The sequence below is a fragment of the Colias eurytheme genome, chromosome 17, assembly GCF_061535395.1.
Source record: "Colias eurytheme isolate Ceu_HAF_F1 chromosome 17, ilColEury1 Martin Lab GWU primary, whole genome shotgun sequence".
NCBI lineage: Eukaryota > Metazoa > Arthropoda > Insecta > Lepidoptera > Pieridae > Colias > Colias eurytheme.
This window is the reverse complement of record NC_142996.1, coordinates 6,427,423-6,444,935: the sequence shown is the minus strand read 5'-3', so window position 1 is coordinate 6,444,935 and position 17,513 is coordinate 6,427,423. Positions and strand designations below refer to the sequence as shown.

The 17,513-nt window shown below is 32.3% G+C and overlaps 2 protein-coding genes across 4 annotated transcripts in view; one reads left to right on the top strand and one right to left on the bottom strand.

Annotated features, from left to right (window-relative positions):
• The window catches only part of LOC149901268 (glutathione S-transferase 2-like), a 279,112-nt gene that overhangs the window by 124,579 nt on the left and 137,020 nt on the right, over nt 1-17,513 (bottom strand). The gene's annotated exons all lie outside the window — the stretch shown is intronic.
• Nucleotides 1-17,513, top strand: part of Pde11 (Phosphodiesterase 11) — a 193,616-nt gene that overhangs the window by 58,075 nt on the left and 118,028 nt on the right. The window lies entirely within an intron of this gene.

Below are 17,513 nucleotides of genomic sequence, written 5' to 3'. Positions count from 1 at the left end.
TACAGAAAGTGATTTTTTTGGAAGTCTCCACTGGGAATGAAAATGTATAATGAACCTCAAATCTCAGTTCTAAAATGCCGCTCTACTCTTGTACCATGGAGTCGACAAATAATTATTTATTTAAAGTAGTTAGAGCGAAAATAATGTGATAAGTACCTATACCATTTTACAATAAAAGACACTTGGAACTTTATAAATACTCGAGGTTGTCCTGCTTTCAAATTAAAACTTGACCTTGAGATTTGAAAATGACTCCGCCAATGTCAACTAGCTACTTTGAGGAAGAGATATTTTTTTGTGAATTTTCAATATTCTGGTAAATTGATCTCTATCTATATATTTGATCTTTATCTTCAACTAAATATAAATGGTATTAAGTATAGCAAATCCATTCGGCCAGTAAAATATATTTTTATTACCAATGATACGGTACCATAATGATCGTATGAAACCACGAGTCAGATTTCGATGGTTTCTTAATTCTTTGATAATACAAAAAAGATAATAAATAATACTGGAAGTGGTAACTTCAAAATCGAAATATAATTTCGTAAATATCAGATAAACATATTATACATCAACCTAAAAAAACATACATCAAAGTAAATAGTTCGTTTCGAGTAAATAATCAGTTTTACGATTTCCTTAAAGCGGTGATGCAATAAATAACACACTGGTAATAAAGCGATGGTTTCCCAGAGAGCATTTCATGATTCATAAAATCCTATACTGCAGTATTGTGGGTTTAGTCCGTAGGTTTAATCTGTAAATGCATTTCCTAGGCATAGGTTACGAGTTTCATGCAATGAAACACCGCTTTATTACCGTCATATTCTGTTCTGTCCGTCATAGCTCTGCTATAAATATATCTGATAATTTAACTCAAATTATATAGGCGGTTGCAATGGAAGGGTGCAATAAAAATATAATTGCTTCTTGATTTTATATGCAACGGCTGAATAATAATTGGTTGTGAGTGTATGGAATTACTTTTATGTTCGGATTATAAAGACGGTATATAAAATAGTCTTATGGATAGTTCGAAGATATTACTTACAAATTTAAATTATATCGTCTAGATATATAAATTTGAACAGATTATCTTGACAGCTGGTAAATAGTTTATTGTGATTTTATAGGGATATTGTAATTTGTAATGTATAATTATTTAATATGCTTTCAGATTTTGAAATTTATTCTTCTAAATCTATATAAATCGATTGCATGCTACACATAATATAGAATGGTAGAGCAAATTTTTATTGTAAGATTCCTCTGGTTGTATAGTATGGTATGGTTTTATGTTTCGTAGGCCGTAGCTGATTCTATATTATGGTGCCATAATGCACTGCAAAAAACTTTCCTTTTGAACTCTAGATAATGATTTTAGACACCGCTCTACCTATATTTTACTGCCTATCATAAATCGCAAAGTACTCTATAAAGTTATCTTATAATCAATTTCATATGATTAATTTAAAACTGCGTCGTAATACAAGCACGAATCCATTATTAAAAGTTTTAATTATGTAGCGGCGGTTGTATGAAGTCAATGAAAACACGTCTGACCCACGGATCGTCAACTGAAATACGCCTATTACGGGAATACCTCGATTATTAATGGTTTTCATTACGTTGCCTTTTAATCCTAATAGACCGTAATGGGCCCTTATGACGGATAGCATCGTTATTATGAGCTGAATGTTAATTTGGTTTATCATCGCTTTATTACGCTCATCTACTGTTACTGCGGTTAATTTGGTTATCTAGATTACGTACATTGTTGAATTTTCGAAACTAAACTGGAACAACAAATTATCCATTTATAAACTCTCTTCTGTGTTCTAATTTATATTTAGAATTGTAACTTCTACCGCCACAATAAATGAATAATTTAGAGAAGCTTTGTTTATCGTATCTTACATTACTTATTTAAAATTATTACTGCTCCACGAATCTTCGACGTAATAAAGTCAAATTTCTCGTCTCATATAAATTAGTTAGGTAAGTATAAAGTAGATTTCTATTTGATACACAATGAAGACAGTATTTGAACACCTACGTGTTTACTTCTGAGGAAACTCATTAAAATATCAAATTAGGACATTCATATTGTGTATGTATTGTATTTCGATGTTTTCGTAAACGCTCTGATTACAAATCGATACTTACTGTGTCGCTGGGTATACCCAATTTTCTTATGGTTATGTTTATCAAGACCTATTTGCTAGCACTTTTTTCACTCATGATTTCTAATATAATGTGAGATCAACAATAATAATTGATTGATGGAATAATAATAAATAGAAACTTGTCTGAAAAAATATTATATTGTTAGATATAAGATAATAGGCAGAACAAAGGAAGGATAGTGGTATCATTTTCAAGGTTTGTCTTGTTTTTGTTTACCGTAGTTGCCACAACTTGACAAGCACGGTAATGGATAATTCTGTGGTTTAATCAATCAAGTTTCGCGTAAATTCGAGAAGGTGACCCTTGTTTGATTAATTGATAAAATATTTGCGTGTTAGCTAGAGATAGATAAATGATAACCGCTTGGGATTCTTGTGATTAATGTGTTTTATATAAAGTACCTACATGAGAATTTAAGACATAATTTATTGGCGTGATTTATTTCTGAAAGTATAATTTGTTTGAAATTTAAATTACTTAAGTATAACACGATTTTAAAACACAATGTTTTATATATAATTAAAAATAATGTATGCGACGTTCACAGTGGGAACAAAGTTGAACAAAAGTACGTCATTAATATTAAAAGTTAAAACATTGCATTTTTTTCTTATATTAGAAAAATGTAAACGTATTACCACAGACTAATAATAATATACTACGTATACAAGTATTACGTACTTACGTTTTTTGTTCGAGTTAAATGAAAATTAATTTCACAATTTTAAAATAGACTTGTTACCTACTATGGTTAGGCAGAAAATTTAAACGTTTAATATTGCGATCTATTGTGTTTCTCAGTAGATAATAATATATTATAACTAATTTTCATTTTAATAAAATTAAACTCGTTACCTAAAATACTTTATACAAATATTTAAGAGGAGTTATGAGGAATTATATTATGTGAAGTTTTTCATCAGCGAAAGTGCTGTTATCATCGATCATCATGATATAGGTACTTAAAGATTATCCTTATTGTTTCATCCATAAATAAGAACATTCTAGAAACTCGGTTAACACAAACTCGAATTCCCTTTATAAATATAATTTTACGATAATTATATGCATAAAGGAACTTTGTTAATGAACGAATAAGTATTGTGCGTAAATTCTTATGGGACTAAATTCCTAAGACGTTTTAATTTAGCACGGCATCCCATTTAATTGTTCTCTTGAAATAAAGACAGCATAAATTCTCGGAAAGCACCTTATTTCCAACGTAACAAATTCATATAATTTACATTTACTCTCCCAGTTTTGTTTTTAGCCAGGCCTCAACGTTCTTTAAGGCATTGTTTTGTTTTTGTAAGACGTGATTATGGTTAGTATATGAATTACAATGGTACATGATATAAATTTATATATATGGTACATGATTCCAATTAATGTCTTGTCGCTCATGAATATAATTTTGTTATACATTTTATTGCGGAGTACGGTTATAAGAATACCAATTCTATTGTGACTGTAATATAAAATGCTGTTAATTCGCGCCTTATTTTAGAAATTATATTAAACTAGAGGTTCTTTGGCATATCACTATAAATTATGATGTTACATATGTAATTTGTAAAATTAAATTGTAAAACTGACATGATTAAAAAGAGCAACTATGGAGTTTCTTGCCGATCCTTCTCCGTAGATACTGCTTTCCGAATCGGTGGTAAATGTTAAAAATATGTACCTATGACGTTTCAAAAGTGCTTCTAGAAGAAGTCTAATTGAATAAATAAATGTTTGAGTTTGAGTTTGAGGTCCCTCCCGGCTTCGCCCGTGGTACATATTTCGCAATAAAAGGTAGCCTATGTCCTTTCTCGGGTATCAAAATATCTCCATACCAAATTTCATGCAAATTGGTTCAGTAGTTTAGGCGTGATTGAGTCACAGACAGACAGACAGAATTACTTTCGTATTTATAATACTTATATAATATTTATAATATTAGTATGGATGTTAATGACGTAACGAAAAGCCCTGTGAAATTGTATTAGGAATTTCAAATTACATTTCTGTGTTTTCCCTATTAAAATTCCTTTATTCATGAAACACGTAATATTTTAATACCATTGACTACAAGTTTTATAACTGAAAAATATAATTCAAAGTAACAGTATCCTTACTTTGTAGATTTTATACTCACATGTAGATATCTCCAGAGATGATGAATATGTATTAAAATATTTACGCGTAATATTTTAAATCAGTATTAGTACTTCATATTGGTTATTACTTATTACATCAGTTTAATCCAATTTTTGAAGTGAAATTTCTTCAGGCGCGTGAGAGTAAAATTCCAAGGTCGCGTCATGGCAATCCGTCACGTCATGGAGTAAGGCGATGAGTTTGGTATTTTTGAATCTTGCTAAAGAAGTTTCACTTATGACACGTGTGCTCGGAACACACACTTTTTTTAGTAGTATTCGTACTTCAGATTCCTATCTTGGTTCTATCCATACAGTTGCACTTGACTACAGCCTTTATTACGTAAGCTACGTATTGGCGATGGCTGATAAATATTCCCGTTTGCTTTGCTGTCTCATAAAAAAAAAACTTTCTAGCTACACGTGGTCGATACTTGTACACAGTGACCTCAAAGAAAATGATATCATTTTAGTCAGTGTCTTTGTAGATTTTAAGCTTCATTTCTAAATTTAAAAAAAAATGCTTCGTAGGTATCTACGTTTATTCTAATTAGTAATAACTAATAGATCACATAAGTGAAGGGTAAATAAAACTATGCTTATGCTATTATGTACTTTTTGTTTTATTGGAATGAAAAAAAGAAAATTCGTTGCCGGGATATTATATCGCAATTTTACTAATATTATAAGTAAGACAGATACTTTCCTTGTAATGTGACTAAAATTATGCTAATGAATATAGTTGTTCTGATTATTTCTTCTTTAATCGCCCACATTTAATAGGGTAAACATGAAATAAGGTTATCGTCGTAATGAAATTGTTCAAGCTTGAGCGAGCCTTGTATCAATATAATAGTGTCGTCTTAAAGAAAAATAACACTTAACATTAAGTACTTCGTCTCATTGTAAATTTCAGATCGCACGACAATAATAGAGGCAATAAAAGTAAACGATATAACCCGATATCGCTACGCCATTGGACAAATGTGTTTAAAACTGCTTGCCTTGCAGTTCTGGCAATGTTGGTGATATTGTGTTTTAATATTATCATAGATTACGAGGCATTAAGTAAGGGCTTATTGGTACAGCGGTTGTTTATTGCATGCAGATGGTTTAATCGGTTTTCTGCGTGAGTTAGAGTTCAACTGTGGTTCATCTTTACGCCGAGAGCAATAACTTCTGAAAGATATTTTCATTTTTACGTCACTTCTATTTTTTGAATAATATTAATATAATATTATCATCGTATTATGATAACTATATGCAACTTGCAATATGACATAATTTTACCACCTTTTACAACAAATGTTCCCGCATCGTTTCGTACCGTACGTAGCTGTCGCTGCTTTACAAAAGATCGATCATCGAACAGATGGCATATACACCTGCCAGAGATGGGATACATATTCAGGGCTTCACCCTAAGGCCCGTTGTACATTGTAAAACATTTGCGTATGAATTACCATAGATCAATGGGGCACAGAGTAGCGATTTTGCGGCCAATGTCACACGTTATGCGACCCGCATGTAATGTGTGCTAGCCTTTAGACATAGTGTGATTTGAAGGCTGGTAATAAACACCATATGGAGGAAATTCAACGGTTAGATTCACTGGAATTAGATAACGATACGTGTATAGGAATGTATTTGTTTATTTAACGTAAATTGTCCATAAGGTTCCAGAAGTTAGCTACAGTAGGTATTGTGTTGGATTTACCCAGTAAGATATAGATCTAAAGCTAAATTAAGTATATAATCGTATAATTAGACTTCCAATCTTCTAACAATATAGGTATTCCCATATTTTCAAAGCGACTTATTTGCCAATAACTGTACTACAACGACAAAGCGAAAAATTGTCCCCACTATCGTCACACATATAATATATTTCTGCAAAGTAATCGAGCACTAAGCTGAGTATAAATCTCACGACCCTTTCAAATTCCACGCGATTCACTGGTCTTTCCACAATGACATGGAAAAATTTCACTTCACATACACTTTTATGAATATTTTATTACTTATGAACTTGATATTACTAGGTATTGTAGTTTGTTATATTTCCCAAGAGTATCTTTATGAGGAAAATGTAGATTAGACTATAGAATTACGACGTAGACATTTACTTATGTGTTTCTGATGTTTTTATTTTACTGATATCTTATGGGTTTTTTGAAATGTTATGCTAAAACTGAGAGTCTGAACTTTAAGTTTGGTCTCGTGTTTATTGAAAATTTTATAGCAGGTACATTTTTCAGAAGAAGGATCTGATCGGAAGTATAATGAACTTTGAAAGTAACTGAGAGTTAATTCACCAGCTAAAGAGTTAACTTGTGACATCCCGATATCCTGTTTATATTAATTTTATATTATTAGTACACGTATAAACAGACGACGCCGCATGCAACGTCTAGTTCTACACTAATTCAATACAGTTATATCATCTCTCCTTTATGTCCTGTCTTACAATGTACATGGATAAATTATTATCTTCCTCTCTGTTTATTGTCGGAGTAAGAACACATGCGGTGTGTCATTAAACTTAATAATGGCCCAATTTGTAACCACAATACTCGTATATCTTCGATATCGCTACACTATCTACGTTAATTGTATGTTTGGGAATAAATCTATCTATGGAAAAGCCACTCGTTTCATAATTTACTACCCACGCCCCGTGGTTTTCTCTCGAAGCTCGGAGATTTTCATAAAAACTGCTCCATATTTTCCCGCTGTTGCAGGCTTCAATCTTACTCATAAATCCAATCCCTTTAATGCATTCGAAATGTGATTTATTTCAACACATCACGTTATGTGTTTCAAATGCTTTTGATACTTTTTCATTTATAAACGGCACAAGAGGGATAAAGGAAGAGGAAAATGTTTTTTCGCTTAATGTTGAAAATTACAACGAGGACAATAAACTATTAAGTTTGAGGAAAATTTGTCGACTAATGTCCTATCGTTGGCTGTTTCTACCCAAAACGGCAATTTTCAGTTGATTGTTTTCGTTTCGTTTCGTTTCATTCTTTTATTCTCGACAAAAAATGTAATAGTATTACGAAACAATATCAAATTTAAATGAAATACGCTTTTAACTTTTTGTACGTAACTCATGAATTAAATCGTTTGTAAATTATTGTTCGCATTAAAATATACGAAAAAAATGTCTTATTATATCTTACAATATTTAATAAGTTAAATTAAAAGCAAAAGCTTTGTAATGAGACGCAATAAACCGCATAATTGCATAGGTACCTTTTGACCTCACGAAGTGACCAGAGCCGCACATAAAACGTGTAACATATAGGACACTGGGTTTAAATAAAGCGGGAAAAATAATACAATAAAGAATAATTAGCTGTACAGCAGCCAGTAGAAGGTTGTATATCTCCTTGATTAGCTATATCAAAGTTTTACCTTTGTGGCGAGCGGTAAAGTTGCTCGCACAAAACTTTTATTGGCTACGGTTTAGATGTTCGCTTGTGTACGCTAAATATATAGCTTTATATTAATATATTCTGGTAAATTACTTGTTAGCGTTGGGATAATATTTATTTAGATTTACATCTCTTATATTAGGAGAAAATTGGTAGACTTAATTAGAAGTTGTACACTTAATGGTTATTTAGGATGATTGTTCTATAAAATATGGAACTCCTTATTCAAATATGGTCCAATAATATTATAATATAAACAGTGCAAACATGGAAAAGTTATTTTTGAAAAATTACGACACATTTTCATAAAGACTTTCTACATCAAAGCAACATACGAAGGCGAATTAAATATTAGAAAACAAATGTTTACAAAGTTAGATGTAATGTCATTTCTCTTTATGAGATAACAACAACGCTTTACATTCCTCGGTGTGGAATGAGCATTCGGGTTTCTGTGATTAAATGCTTCAAATATTATTCTTGTCCTTTTACATACGAAGAAACATTAAAAATATATCGTTACGGAATAATGAAATTCAGATTCATGTATAAGCTTTTCTAGAAGCTTTTTGTGGCGATTCGTAATCTAATCAAAAAATCGTGTATCGTATGTTACGCCCACTTAAATAAGAATTTCTGGAGATGAGGCAATGTATGTATATTTAACAAAGCTTCTTTCCATTGATCTCTGAAGTACCTACGTCTCTACCTAAGTATACGTTTTCATATACGTATAAAATTATTTATACTTTATAGGTACCTTAACAAATCATTATTATTTGATAAATTTAAAACATATAGTTATGCTATGCATTAATAGATATACAAATTAATAAGTACCTCCTTATCATAAAATATGTGTGTTTGTTTTTTTTCTTTCACGTTGCAACGGAGATATTTTACCATATGATTTTTGTGTCTGGAGATTCTAACTCTCCAGAGAGCTAGAGAGGCATCTTTGAAATACACGCCCAATCTTTATATCCCACAGAAACTTCCTTTGACAACGCAGCCGAAGCCACGGTAAAAAGCTAGTCTCAATACATAGACAGGCGCATGCGATCAATGATGACAAAATACTACGGGAAATGTTTCCAAATAAATGTGAGTTCACGCGGCGGCCGGGTGCGGAGTGGCCCAGTGTTTGGTAGAATTCCAGTGACGTCACAACTCACTGAAGAAAACAGGCTCATGTATGTGTGTAGGTCTTGTTTGTTTTGGATACATTTATTTTATAGTGTAGCTGTAACTAGGGATGTAACGATACATGATTTTGCCGATACGATACCGATACCGATATTTGTAGTAATGTATCGGCGATACCGATACCGATACCGATATCGATGGCTTGGTAGAAAAATAAATAGTGAATTATGCATAAAAAGTTACCAACATTTAACAGAGACAACTGTTATTCGTATTCTTTTAAATAAAAATGCCAAATCAAAAAACAACAAAACCATTTATTTTAGTATTATTATTTTACGAAGTCAGTTAAACTTTAAGTAATACACATACAATCAGTACCTAATAAAAGTTTACTATAATATTGGTAGAGTTTTTTCAGAAAACAAAGTGCGCACGCGGGGGCGGCCTCCCGCATCGTTCATTTGGCGCGGATTTTTGAATTATTTGATATCAAAAAAATTGGTTGTTTGTAAAGTAGGTTTACGATCGAGATGTTTACGTGATAACATAATGCAGTGGCAGCGCTCGAGATGAAACGGGAGATCGGTCCGTCTCTCTCTCGTTATACCTGCGATCGCGCTCGTGAGGTTTTGGTGTGACACAAGTTTATGAACATGTCACCCGACTAAAACGATTTTAAAAACGTTATCACGTTAAAAATTAAAAAACATTCAAAATTATTTATTTCTTTCCTTTACATAAACAAATTTGTTATTGGAACACTCCTAGTAAGCAAATAAAATGCTTGTGTCAGGAGGTTCCGCTCTTCCTTAACACTATTACAGAAACAGAAATAAAACAATATGAATGAATACAATGCAAAAACATAAAAGAAAAGAAAGAATTTAATAAAAAAATATCGGTATCGGTTGATTTATTATCGGCGATACCGATATATCGGCTTGCCGATATATCGGCCGATATATCGGTATCGGTATCCGTATCGTTACGTCCCTAGCTGTAACCCACTGAAACAATTTTATTAAATCCGTATTACATGTTAAAATAATAATCTAACTCAAAATCTCGATAGAATCTAGATAATAATGAGTACAACGATCATTGATTATGTAGTTACATTTCACCTGCAAAATCTTCACTTCACATATGTGAGTATGCAGGTTGTGATTTACGCATTATATTTTTTTTGTTAACCAATATCTAAATCATATATTATATTGGTTGGGCGTAAGCCGTAAATATTATTAGTTATTACTTATTACTATGTATTTAGATTCTTCTAAACGTATATTACTATATTCTTTACCTTATATCTTTTACATGCTTCACTTTACGTTTCCATCCCTTTCGCAAACAAATCATTTTGAGTTTTGGTTAATGAACATTGTTTTATTATCTTACATAGTGTTGGAACAATAGGTGGATCTATTCGAAACACGTGGCGTCGCATGCATAATAGAATCGTTTTTACGACTGCCTTATAGATAACAAATTTTAAGCACCCGTTACGACACAGATACCTAGGTTTATTATCTCAGGACTTTTATTTTGTTATTTTATATATGTATTTCACAACGATCCTTATTTACATACTTATACAGTGTAGGGTGAAGCATAGGTTTTTACCTGAGGGTTCGTAAAATTATTTATCGAAATCGGTCCACCCGTTCACGCCGTCACGCGTGATGCCGTGACCAAGGGAAAAATGGATTCTTTTTTATATATAGAGATTTTGCATTGCATATTTATTAGTTTAAGGTTTTATCACATAATATATTATCTGAATTTGAAGCAAGAAAGTGGCAATTAATAACCTATGAAAAGTCAAAATGTATGTACGTATAGTACAAAAACAGTTAAATAAAAATAATGACAAAGTTAAAACTTAAAATAGAAAGTTTTTAATTTTATGTTCCTAATTCATAAAACGAGATTCTAATCATCAAAAAAGAAACACATAATACCTTTTGAAATCCTCGTGAAAGTTACCTATCTACTCTCCGTAGTCACATGTTTTTTAACTGACCCATCAAAGTTACAAAAACCTGTATAATAAATATAAGGTTAATAAAAAAAAACTGCCTTAGTCGCTTTATTGTTAGATACTAAACAAGTTTATATAAGTATACTTAGTAACTTGTTAGAGTAAAACATTAGAAGAATAACATCACATTGCGAATAAATAGTATGAAATGGTTTTTCCTATAAATATGTTTAGTCTCAGCCATCAATAGGTCCATAAGATTTCAGAAAGGCTAGACAAAACTATTGAAGTTTCTAGTCGACTTGTTGCTTAAAGATGTTGTTACTATGGTAAAGGGCATTGACCTCTCCATTTCCCCTGAGTCTAGGTAATCTATTTAGTATTCCAGACGGTTCGTACTCAGTTGACATGTACTAGGCTGTTTATTAAATGTTAAAATGATATAGTGATATAGGAAGGATGGTAATTGTATGTTTATAAAGATTAAATTTATATTTATTTCGAAGTATTATGTTAATTTTGAGTACGCTGTATGAACTCAAGTCAACATAATAGCTGAAAATGTGCTTGCTTCATTTGAAATAATGAATTGTACACCAATGTTTCTCAAACAATTCATCGCCTAATTTATTTGACCGCTCTACAAAATATATTTTTCTTTCAAGACTGATAGTTAAATATAAAACCAAGTTTTATAATATAAAAGATTTTCCTGGCTTCTTAATAAAGAATTTTTGTCTTGCCACCAACTTAAATCCTTGTTTAACTTTGAAGCGCTTATGTCATATATACAAGATTCATATTAAAGTTGGGTGAAAATTTCAGTTTCAAGACAATCTCCGGTAAAATTCTTTTCTATGGCAAATAGTGGGAACGTGTATGAAGTTAAAAAACCGGCCAAGTGCGAGTCGGGCTCGCGCACAAAGGGTTCCGTAGCAGCAAATATAATAAATTACAGTTAAATCAACCTATCTCAAAAACTATAAGAGATACTTTGATCAAACCAAAAATCGTTGAAAGAGTTAATTAGCATGCATCACCTCTATTTTTTTTAGAATTTTATACCCCGTAGTTATAAAAATAGAGGGGGGGGGACATACTTTTTACGACTTTGAGAGCTGATATCTCAAAAACCGTTCACTTTAAGAAAAATGTTTTTTAGAAAACTTTATATCATTTTAAAAGACCTTTCCATTGATACCCCACACGGGTATGTACATCGAAAAAAAAAATTTCATCCCTCAGTTACATGTATGGGGGGCCCCACCCCCAATTCTTTTTTTTACTATTTAGTGTCATATTTTTGTAGCGGTTCATACAACACATATTCCCATCAAATTTCATCACTGTAGTACTTATAGTTTCCGAGTAAATCGGCTGTGACAGACGGACAGACGGACAGACGGACAGACGGACATGACGAAACTATAAGGGTTCCGTTTTTGCCATTTTGGCTACGGAACCCTAAAAAGTAGGTATAAGTTTGCTTGTTGGTACACACGTATTACCAACATTAGAATGGTTGACATAGGTCACTTACATGCCATTTAAACGTTTAACATTACATACTTTACATTGCAATTGTGTTTATTTATGATAATTTTCTGCGGGAATTCTGATTATAATGAAAATTGTATTTGTAATATGTAGGTACAGTTCTTTTTATATTACTGTTTCTTAAGGTATTTATAAATATTGATAAATAATGCTGACATCTAACTATTATTTATCTTTTCAAATAAATGCATGAGGTAAGGCTACACGGATCGATCAGTTGTTTGTTTGCATCTAGCGGTCGCTCACCCACTAGCATGTGACGGTGATGACACCAATCCCATGTGCGCTTCGCCAAAAATACATTCGTGAATGAACGAAACCCGCCAATTCCGAACGATCCTGGAGCGCTCGTGGAAAATTTCACATCCGGCTAAATTTCAGCCTCCCAACACCACATAAAAATAACCCCTCCTCCTCAGATTATAAAGACCCAACTCGCGTGACCGATCCGTGGAAAACAATTCGGTGAATGCTATGTTTCCATGAGCGTATCTCAAATATCATTCATCGTATTGTACATACTTGACGTTGTAATTTCGTTTTAGATTCATAGGGGTATTAAAGTTTATTGGAACTAGTTACGTAAAGCAATAAATAAAAGAGGACGACATTAACGATCCGATGGTCCCGTCGCATACTCGGCATATTTTTACATTTACATTCTCAATGCAGTATCAGTAATTTTGTTGTCATGTGGAAAGTGTAATTTTCGCGTTTACAGCAAAAACGTTTGGCATTTAACTGTTGTCATTGCAAAGACAAGTGAAAATGTAACACACACTTAATACGTCATTCGCGATGGTTAATTGATAGAAATTACAATCAATGGGAAGTTGAAAAGAATTAAATATGTATATGTAGTAACTATTCTTTATGATAAGACCAAAGATAGAATACTAGAACCATGTTATTCGTGACCGAGTTTGTGGTGTTATATTATGATAAGAAAAATAATTTAAACTTTTTTTTATTTTTGTGTTCAGTAAAGGAATGATTATGGTAAAGGTGGGGTAACGTTAAAAGTATCCCAGATCGGTTGGATTCTGTATGCAAAGTGGAGGGAGGTGATGAATTGGCACTTCGCATGACACAGTCGAATCACATTAGCATTTATTATGGTAATACTTTGCATTGAACTTCTGTGGTAGAGAGGGATTTACTCAGTACGAGAAAGCCTATTCTTGTTATACGTATTACATTTAACTTATATTGTAAAACATAAGGTATTTTTGTTCAAAGGGATGTGCTCTACATTATGATATCTTACCCAATGTGCTATTATGTTTATATAGTTCTTTTTTTCTTGTGAAGTTCGACAGCGATTCCAAAATCTAAGCCTCTATGAATCCACTTCAGACAATAGTTTCATAACTTTTATAAGAATGACTCAACCTATAACCACCGTAAGCATATACTTTATACATTTCCATAGAAAAAGGTTACCAAATACTTTAATATAAAATCTCTTAATTACGTCAGAATTAACGACGACAATAAATAATTAATTTTTAGCGGACACGTGCCAGAGCAGCTTAACAAATGACGGTACTCCAGTGAGGATATTATTCTCTAAGTCGTTCCTCGTAAGACGACTCGACTTGACGGCTATTTATTTCGGAACTTTATTAAATCAAATCGGACGCCTCTCGAAATAGAAGTACTTAGGGTCTGGAATATCAAATTGTTGAGAAATTCTAGGAGAATATTCGTGAACTCAGACTTAACAGCCTTTGTGACGTATATTAATGAATTATAATTGTTTAGAATATTCAATTGGACCTGTTATTCTTTCATTGGAAGGTTAGTGAGACGCTAATATAGGAAGGTATATAATATGTAGATACAATTATATAAGTATAATGTTATACTAATGAAAATTCTATCATGGCCACTGATAATAAACTCACGATTAGTGGCATGTTCCTGTATACATAAAATATTATTTTAAAACAACATTGATTTGATAGTATAACTACAGGAAACATATCACATTCAATTAGAACATACATAAGTAGAGTTGTATGATTTTAATACTTGCACACTTATATGAATGCAAGATATTCCAAGAAGTATTTTCTTAGCGGAATACATTAATATCTTAAGTGTGAAACGGATTACTAATGTAGATAAGAACTGTAGAGCAGTTGGCGTACCATTTTATTCTTGTATAGGGTTACCATAAGTTGTGTCCTGTTTTGGAACCTGAAAAAAAACATTATGTTAGAAATGTTATACATCATTTTTAGTGGAGATGAACAGGATATTTAATACATTGGGCCTGAAATATTAATTTAGTCTTAGATATGAGGCAACATTACATATTTAAAACACTTAATACTGCAAAAATGAATTGATAACTAACTATTCTAATAAATATCTTCTGTAATTTTTTATCATTAACCTAGTTCATATTAACTTTAATAATACAAGCTGACCCGGAAAAAGATGTTCGAGAATTTATAACATAAACATCAAGGCTTTTCACAAACTAAGTATACTTATTTTTATACAATTTTATGGTAAGACCATGGCAAAACGCATGGTGTGCCTAGGGAATGATAAATGCTCCAACCATTGCCAACTGAAAGAAACGCTATTTGTTTCTCATCTGACTTTTGGCTTCACTGTTCCGCTACTGCAGTGGAATCTACAGAAAAAAAAAGTTAAATTGCGCATTGTCCTACATCAACGAAATTCGACCTAATTTAGTTAGGCTTTTTGCTCATATGCAGTACTGCGCCTAGTGTTTCATATTTTTGCTTTATGTTGGTTTATTATTAAAGCAGAGTAAAACCTGTAAAAGTTTCATTAGTAATTATTTAAATAAAATGTTGCATACATGTTACTGTATACGAAAACAATCTATCGGATAAGAAGTTTTAGTACATTTTTGAAGTGAAACTTCTTTATCGGGGGTGGACAAAAATTTTGTGTAACATTTTTGCGTTACGCCGCGCGCGTGACATTTTTGCGTTACGCCGTACTCGTGACATTTTTGCGTTACGCCGTACTCGTGACTATATACATTATACATGTTATATTAAAGTGATCAGCAAAATCAAAGGGTTTGTTTTAATTCTAATTCCAGTGAATTTCTAAAAAAAGTAAATAAGTAATTACATCTATTTTTCTAATACTTAGGTGTAATAATGGTATTTATTTTTCTAAGTTATTTATGATTAACCTCACTTTTTGATTGTATTTTTCAATACACTAACACGTGGGTGGAATTATGGTATCAATTTTTTCTAATACTTGAATGTTGATTGTGGTATTTATTTTTCTAAAATTGTATTTAAAGTTAACCTCAGTTTTTGATTGAATTTTTTAAAACACCAACACGTGGGCGAGATCATGTTATTTATTTTTCAAGTTATTTAAGCTTAACCTCTGTCATAATATGTATATACTATGTGCGTCATTAATTTCTGACTGTTTCGAGATTTCGACATTAGGAATTTATATTTATTACCTCTATTGTTCGAACAAAAATAAGTTACCGCCTTTAAGAACTTGCCGACAATGTAAGTACAGTATTGTTTCTTAGAAAACATTTTAGGAGTATACGATAATAAATCTATGACTCACGTTAACACGTGTTTGCTTGATTGGTGTTCAATTATGATTTTGTGAATTCAATATAATTTATAAGAATAAACCTCAAACTCTTTATGTCCAATCAAAATCCGCCTAAGTCGAAATCCTTTATAAGTTGAAAACTCTATATAACTCGAATTTTTTGGCGTCTCCCTTGGTCTTTTGAACTACCGCACGAGCTGAGCGAGCGAAGCGAGCGAGTCGCGGCAGTGGCCGGCGTAAATATTCAAATAGGTAGCGAGGAGCGAAGCGACGAGCATCTTAGGTTAACTTTTGAACTACCGCACGAGCCGAGCGAGCGAAGCGAGCGAGTTGCAGTAGCGGCCGGTGTAAATATTTAAATAGGTAGCGAGGAGCAAAGCGACGAGCATCTTAGGTTAACTTTTGATTTTTGAACTACCGCACGAGCCGAGCGAGCGAAGCGAGCGAGTTGCAGCAGCGGCTGGTGTAAATATTTAAATAGGTAGCAAGGAGCGAAACGACGAGCGTGTTAGACTAACGTATTTCTGTAATATTGTATACAAGCTGTGCCGCGCGGTTTCACCCGCGTGGCTATGCTCCTGTTGGTCTTAGCGTGATAATATATAGCCTATATTACTCGTGGATAATGTAGCTTTCGAATGGTGAAAGAATTTTTAAAATCGGTCCAGTAGTTTATGAGCCTATTCATTACAATCAATCAAACAAACAAACAAACAAAGATTTCCTCTTTATAATATTACTGTAGATAGTAAATTATTTTTTGAAAAATAAGGTCATAAAGAAGTTTCACTTCTTACGTGTGTACTCGTACACGCACACATTTTTTAAATTTAGTCTTTGCAAAAGTACTGCATACATACTAATATGAAGTAAATGCCCTGCTCTTATGGAATAATTTTAAACAACAGCGGGGAAACACGGCGATTCGCTGCTTGGAAATGCAAAATAAATATCTATTTAAAATGTATATTTCGTCCTTTCAATATCGTACTCAATTTCCCTTCCAAGAATTGCCAATTTTCAGGATTCGACTCTTAATAGGTTCTCGTGCAAAGGATTAACAAAATATATAAATACCATTGACGCACAAATTCTAAAATAGACCTAGAACTAACGTAACGAAGTTTGAGAGCATTTCCAATAAACACGTTTATGTATGACTTCACTTTATATTCTTCGATACATACACACTGTTCATATGAAAGCTTTTTGAGAGATGAGACATTGATGCTAAGAGGTTCAGAGTTCAAGTTGTATTTTAGATAAAAAATAAATATATTTTCGTTGTTAATGCCAATTTGTATATTATATTTCATCATTTCATATGCGAATGTAAATAAACAAGTATCTATACTTACATAAAAAGAAAGTCGGATATTGTAAAAATACCTATTGTAATAAAACGGCGGAACGGATTAGGAAAGTTAAGATTTTCGGACGGTTAAATTTGTCTCCACTTAGATTAAG